Source organism: Gavia stellata, chromosome 12, assembly GCF_030936135.1.
Source record: "Gavia stellata isolate bGavSte3 chromosome 12, bGavSte3.hap2, whole genome shotgun sequence".
In the NCBI taxonomy this organism is placed as follows: domain Eukaryota; kingdom Metazoa; phylum Chordata; class Aves; order Gaviiformes; family Gaviidae; genus Gavia; species Gavia stellata.
In genome coordinates, this window is record NC_082605.1 from 738,833 (window position 1) to 746,028 (window position 7,196).

At 49.2% G+C, this 7,196-nt stretch overlaps 1 protein-coding gene across 1 annotated transcript in view; it reads left to right on the top strand.

The window, feature by feature from the left end:
* Positions 1-7,196, top strand: part of LOC132317903 (T-cell surface glycoprotein CD1b-3-like) — a 118,225-nt gene that overhangs the window by 62,900 nt on the left and 48,129 nt on the right. The window lies entirely within an intron of this gene.

Sequence of the window (7,196 nt, forward strand, 5' to 3'; positions counted from 1 at the left end):
GGGTCAGCCATCCTGATGGCGTAAACAGCTTTGCCCCGCTTAGTGAGGTGGATCCTTCTGTTCCCGCTCCTTCTTCTTCTCCTGTTTCTCTTTTTCCACTTTTTCCTTGTCATCTTCCTCCTCCTCTTCCACCTCCTCCTGTTCAACCTTCTGCTTCTTCTCATCTTTTTCATTCTCATGTTCCTCATCCTATTTCTCCTCCGCCTCTTAGTCCTCCTCTTTTTCTCCTCCTTCTTCTTTTCCATCTCCTTTTCCCCCTCCTTCTCCTCCTTTTCCTACTGTTTTTGCTGTTCCCTCCCTGTTACTTCTGTTCTTCATCCACCTTTTCTTTCTCTTCCTCCTCCTTCTCCTTCTGCTCCTGTTTCTCCTTCTCCTCCTCTGTCCTTTCCTCATTCTATTCATGCTCCTTTTTTTTCCGGCTCTTCCTTCTACCGTTCCTCTACCTCATATTCACCCTGTCCCTCTTGCTCCTCTTCCACTAGTCATCCTTCTACTCCTCCTCCTCCTCTTCCTCTTCTTGTCTCTTCCTTCTTTATTCTCATCCTCCTTCTCCTTCTGTTACCTTTTTTCTTCCTCCTCCTCCTCTTCCTCTGCCTTTTCCTCCTGTTTGTCCTCCTGTTCCTTTTCCTAGTCCTCTTCGTTTTCCTCCTCCTCATCCTAGGAACCCTTTTTCTGAAGCATCACCTGTGAGCCAGCGTCCTTGCACAGCCGGGAAATCCCTGCCTGTCCCCAGCTGAGCCTGCAGCTCCAGGCTCACTCTAGGCTTTCGTCCTAACTCTCCAACTGCTTGTCCTGAATCTCAAACCCCTTTTTTTTTCCTGGTTTTCTTGACGAATTGCTGAGCACACCCATGTGTCGAAGCCTTGGAGCTGTGCAAGTTAGCATGAGCAGGACTAAAGCACACCACTTTATACCACTCTAGGCACTGGTATTCCACATTCGGAGGAAGGAAAACTACTGCTAATGCTTTCACCGAGTAATAGAAATTTGAATAGGAATTTTTTAAAAAAGCATAGTCCTGAAAACACTGTCAAATGAAGATGACAGTTCATGTGCGTGAGCATTATTTGTGTGGGTAAAAGTCTGCTGCCTTGCACCTTTGCTTCCTAACCCCAATTCAGGTGCCTCAAGGTCCCCGTTTGCCCTCATGTCCCCTCGGGACTTCCCTGTTGCCCTCCGCCATGTCCCAGAGCCCCATGTTCAGACACCCTGGCCTGCTCCCAGGATACCCCTTTCCTTTCGCCGCACTCCTTTCGCCCTGCCTCTCCCCCTTGGCAAAGTTAAATGTACAAGATTTACTCAAGCTTAACAGAAATAGTATTTTTTGTCGCTTCAACTCTTCTTTTGCTCTCACCAAATAGGAAGAGCTCATGCAGAAAGGAAGAAAAAGAAAATGAAATGTCTTCCACAGAGTTTACCCTTTTAGGATTTGGAACCTCCCAGAAACGGAGATTCCCGTCTTACTGTTTTCCTTCTTGGGCCTGGTTTGCGACCGTGATCGAGAACCCCTCATTGTTATGCTACTGCTGGCTGACTACCATCTCCAGTCCTCCATGGACATCTCCCGGGCCACCTCTCCCACCTGATGGCCTGTTCCCCCTCCCAGCTTTCAGAATGGGCAGAAGCCCATTTCTGCGGGGACTGCACAGAAGAGTTTTGTAACTCGAGTTTTCTGGCCTGTGGGGAATTGTGGCATATGAAGGCACGGACTCCAGCTGTGCAAGGCAAGAATCATTTTTTGAGATTACACACATAACTATATACCCTAGTTGCGCCGCCCACTCCTTTGTGTACTTTTCCATCCATGAGCTCTATTTTGGCATCGGTTCCAGTGAGGCGCTGCAACGTCTGTTCTCAGTTCCATATTTGCTAAATCCGTGATATTTACACGTCAGCTGAAACTATCTACAGTTCCCCAAATATCCTCCTTCTAGTACATTGCCTACTGATCTTTCGTTCTTAGTTCTATTTATTTCTTTGGCCTTTGCTGATCTTGCAACTCCTTCTTAACAGTTGCCACAGGGAACGTTACCTGCAGATGGGGGTTGGAGTTACGGTTGGTATCTAGCAGTATGGAAACTTCTCCGCTGCAGCACAGTTGGCTTTAAGCTGAGAGCTGGGTATGAAAACAAATGTGAAGCTGGCATCCTAACCGAGTGTTTCTATCACAGTTAACTTCTTGTGGGGCTAAGGAAATTTACCAGTTCTTGTGTCATCTCGTGGTAGTCCATCATCATCCTGTGATGATACTACGCTGGCCACACTGCCGAGTTCTCCACAGATTCTCTCTTCACGTTTCTACAGTTTCTGGCATCTTACAATTACATCCTTTCCTCCACTCTGAAAATCTCTTTCGGCACCAGGAAGCAAAAAGGTGCTTATGCCTGCTCCTCTCATCTGATCGCTGTTTGGGTTACAGTTGCAAGCAGACTTTCACATTGTGTGTTGCTTAGCAGATGCTATCAGAGTAGGAAACACAAACAAATGAAACACAGGTCTAGATTACCCTGAGGACATGTCTGGATGAGGCTTTTCGTAAGGAAGGGCAGGGCAGAGATTGCTGTGACAATAAGGAGCTCTCCTGAGTCTGTGTTTTCAGTCTCCTACTCTTGGGGAAAGGGAAGGGAGACATGGAAAAGGAGCTGTTCGGTTTGAACAAGTCACTGAGACTCCTCACCGTAACTTTGAGTGATCAGTACGTCTGCTAGGAACCTGCTACAAGTGCCTTCAGCCACTCCTCTGCCTATGGACAGCACCAGCATCACCTTCCCTGGACCCGTCAGGGTTGTTCTGACCTGCCCTTTTCCACCTGCAAACAGGAAGATGTGCCCAGGCAGTGCCCTGCAAACAGGCAGGTTTCTGTAGGGCCAAGGTGAGTGCACAGAGGTTGGGATGGGGTCTGTGAGCGCTGTCGGGGAAAAGACATGGCACAGAGAAACACCTGCCAGGAGGAAAATCTCCAGGCAGAATGGATTTGATCAGAGAGTGAGAGGAAACTTAAAACACAAATGTTGTGGGAAGGAGAATTCAGAAAACTCTGTATCATCCCCTCCAATGCAGAGCCCTTCCTCTGAGCAAGCTCCCTTGCCTCCTTAGTTTTCCCTTAATCAGATGCTGTCGTTAGGACACTTGGCTATCTCCTTGGGGTGGTCTTCCAAGCTGTGAGTTGCCCGCTGGGTTGCAAAGCGTTCCTATAGCATCCTTCTGTTATCTGAAAGCCGCAGGGAGAAGCGCAGAGATACTACGACTGAAGAAGTGCTGTTGGGTTGGTGGACTACGCCATGTGTGTCCTTGGCTAGAAGTGGGGGAGTTAGGGACCTAAAGCACATGAGCTGTTTGGAGACGCTGAGACAACTGGGCCTCTTTAGTCTGCTGAAGGGGAGGCACAGGGCAGTCTAAAAACAGGTGACACCTGCCTGGGAGATGGTGCAGCCAAACGCTTCTGCAGTGGCAGATGGTATGGCAGAGGCAACAGCCACAAACTGTCTCCTGGGAGCTTCTCTCTGGGTCTTAGGAGAAACTGAGTACGTGGTTGGTGCTGCACTGCAGCAGGACACCCAGAGATTCTCTGTGATGTCCACCTTTGGAGGTTTTCAGGTTTTAGCTCTACAAACTCACAGCCAGCGTGATCCCGCGGTTGGTGATTCCTCATGCTTTGGTGGGAGGCTGGACCAGGGACCTCCTGCGGTCCCTTTCCCACCATCCCTTCCATGCGCCTGTGTCCTGCAGTGTGCCTCAGGAGAAGGGATTCAGCTGGAAGTGAGGGTGTCTACAGCAGAGGCTCATGGGACAATTCAGGGTGGGATTGTCTTGTGCGCAGGGCCTCTCTAGTCCTACTTTTGGTGCCAGCTCTGAGGTGCGAGCAGGTTGCTCCATAAATGTCAGCACATGAGCCAGGCGTCGAAGTCACCATTGCGGAAACACAACCGTGGCATTGGACCAGCTCCTTGAACCCAGGAATCGTATGCCGTGCCCCAGGATTCCTGGGAACACCTAAGCATTTTGTCCAGACAAGTGTGACTCCTCTTCAGCTGCCCTGTGAGAGAGGTAAACATAGGTGAAGCTGTCTTGTCGGGACTCACAAATTCTCTCTCAGTAAAGAGAAAGTACCACAGCCTACGAAATGTTGTTTTCATTAGTTGGCCCTATAGGAAGTGCGGTTTCTTGGGTCTCTAGCTCGGCCTGCTGCATTCACAACTCCAGCAAGGGGAAAAGTTCCACTTCAGGCATCAAACGTTTGCCCATCCTGCCTGGAGAGCCAGGACAGTTGTGTCAGACGACAGCCAGTGTCAGAGGGAAGATGGAGGTAGTGTGAACTGGTTTTGACTCCAACGGAAGCTCAGATCCTGAGCTGGCAGGACAACATTGGCTGCAGTTAGACATAAGTTGCCTAAAGGCTGTGAGTTCAGACCTACTCGGCAGAGTTTCTGACACACCTCACGCAGGAGGGCAGGGTGCTGGGGAGAGGGGAGCTCTCCCCTGTGCTGCCCCACAATGGCCCACTATGTCCCACTGCCCTCCAGGGAGGTATTACCCCTTCACCACTGCTCTCTCAGCCTTACCATCCACGGGTGTTTTACCCATCTGTTTGTGTGCTCATCTGGCCCGTAATGTCCTAACTTGGGTACAAGAATATTGAGGGAGACCATGCCAAGAGTCTTGCTGCAGCTGAGATAAATGACATCCACTTTTTATCTCCTCATGCACAACTGCAGGCTGTCAGTTTGGTGAGGCATGATTTACCCTTGGAAAGTCCATGTTGCCAGTTATTCTCTTTTAGGCACCCAGAAATGTCACTCAAGAGGACTCTAATTGATGGCACACTCCCTGCCAATGTGAGCTTGTACATTTTTGTTGTTCCCTGGGTTGCACTTTTGGACTCTTTCAAAGATGGGTGCAACATTGGCTTGTCCTCTCCCACAAGAGACCTCTGCCAATCCAATGACCTTTCAAAGGGGATATTCCAAAGAAATATCGCTCTTCCCCTGTAACTTCATTACCGTTATCCTACCTGTTATACAGTGTATTTAATGTCTCTATTTTTTCATGTGTTTTCACCTGCCCTGATACAATGACTGCTTCTAACATCACCTTTTCAGATGCAGACTGTCTAGGCAAAGGCCCTTTCCAGTCTTCTCCAATTTTCTCCTTCCCTTACTTGTTGTTCATTGAGATTTCTCTCACGTTTCCAGTTACTGCTTTGAGTTTCAGGGAGGAAAAGCTTGCCTGTCTTTCAGTAGTCTAATTGTCTCCTTAGCCAACTCTTTAATTATAACTACCTTTTTGTCTCTACCTACCCAAAACATTTCTCATAAGATTATCCCTTGTAGAAAGGCAACCTCATTAGAGGTAGCTTGTGCTTAGCACAGAGTGTGTTTTGCTGTTTATGAAGCTTTATCATGCTTTACTTTTCTTTGCTTGCAAATAGGAAAACAACTTCTGTGCCTGTGTGCAGCCAGTTCTCTAAGGAAAGCAGGTCTCATTGCTTACAGAAGCCCTCATGCACCACTGTCTTCAGCATCCCTGCCGCGAGGTTAAACTAATCGTGTGACAAAGTGAGAAACTGTTGGAGATGGCAGACCCCTAGTGAGACAATCAAGGGAAAAACCACCAGACAAAAGACGGGAAAGCGGAGTGTCAGGAGAAAAGGGTGAAGGAGGGAATAGAAGGTGCAGCTGTTAATGAGCTGGGGATGCCTGGGGGTCCCAGCCAGAAGCCCTGTGCCTGCTCCGTGCAGCCTGAAGCAAGACAAGAAACCCACTTGTGCAGTCTGAGGATCGCGTGCCTTTTGGATCTGGTGACAGGTTAACTGGTCACCCTCCTGTCAGGGTCAGTCTATGCCCAAAACCACCAGCATCAGCAGCACGGTGTGGGTGTTGTGACATACCGCATGCTATGATTGTGGCGTGGTGTTTCTCCATGCAGAGGGAAAGGTCCATTACAGAGACTGCTGTTCTCCCCAGATTCACGCACCAAAAGGGACGCATGAAAATGCTCTCAAACGATACTCCTGCAAAGCAGCAGTTGTTTCACATGCCCTCTGGGGCCATCTCCAAAAAACTGAATACGCTGCACAGAGATGTCACCTGCATTGTGCTGCCCAGAAGGCAAGCCACAGCTTGCCTAAAAGGCCAGTCTAAACACAGAAAACACCCGGCAAGCTGTGGCCCACGCAGTATCAAATCACGGGCCAGTTTGTCCTCCTGTTACTCACAAGCTCCAAAACCATCCTCTGCAGACCAACCTCTCTTGCAGGGTGCAGCACCAGCCTTACCCACTCCCTTATTCTTTAGGCAGAGTCAGACAACCCAGCGTGGAAAACTAGGATCAAATAACAGCAAGTTGTCTCGATTTGCCTGCGTCCTGACTTAAGGGGTAACACTGCCCACAGGCACACACACAGCCCCACACCCAAAAAAACAACAGATGAGCACATGTCCACCCTTTCATAAAGACTGGAGGACTGTATGGAAATTTCTTTCTGAACCCCCATGCAATCCTATGCCTGCGAGTAGCATGAAGGCCTTGGATAGTGTGGTGAGTTGACCTTGGCTGGATGCCAGGTGCCACCAAGCCGCTCTATCACTCCCCTCCTCAGCAGGACACGGGGGGAGGAAATAAGAAAAAAAACCTCATGGGTCAAGACAAAGGCAGTTCAATACAGCCAAAGCTGCACGTGGAAGCAAAAGAAAACAAAAGATTTATTCTCTGCTTCCCATCAGCAGGCGATGTCCAGCCACTTCCCAGGAAGCAGGGCTTCAGTACGCATAGCGGTTGCTCCGGAAGACAAATGTAAACAACAAATCCCTCCCCCTTCCTTCTTCTTCCCCCAGCTTTTATTGCTGAGCAGACACCATATGGTATGGAACCTCCCTTTGGTCAGTTTAGGTCAGCTGTCCTGGTTATGTCCCCTCCCAAGATCTTGCCCACCCCCAGCCTACTGGTGAGGGGGGAATGTTGGAGAAATGGCCTTGGTGCTGTGTGAGCACTGCAAAGCAGCAGCCGAAACACTGGTGTGTTATCAACACCTTTCTAGCTACCAATGCAAAGCACAGCACTATGAGGGCTGCTATGGGGAAAATCAACTCCATCTCAGCCAGACCCAATACAGGTATGTGCGCATTTCCTGCTCTGGTAGAGATGGCAGTTCTGGTCATCCTTTCATCTGGTTTTGAGCTGAGAAACCTTCTAGGAAG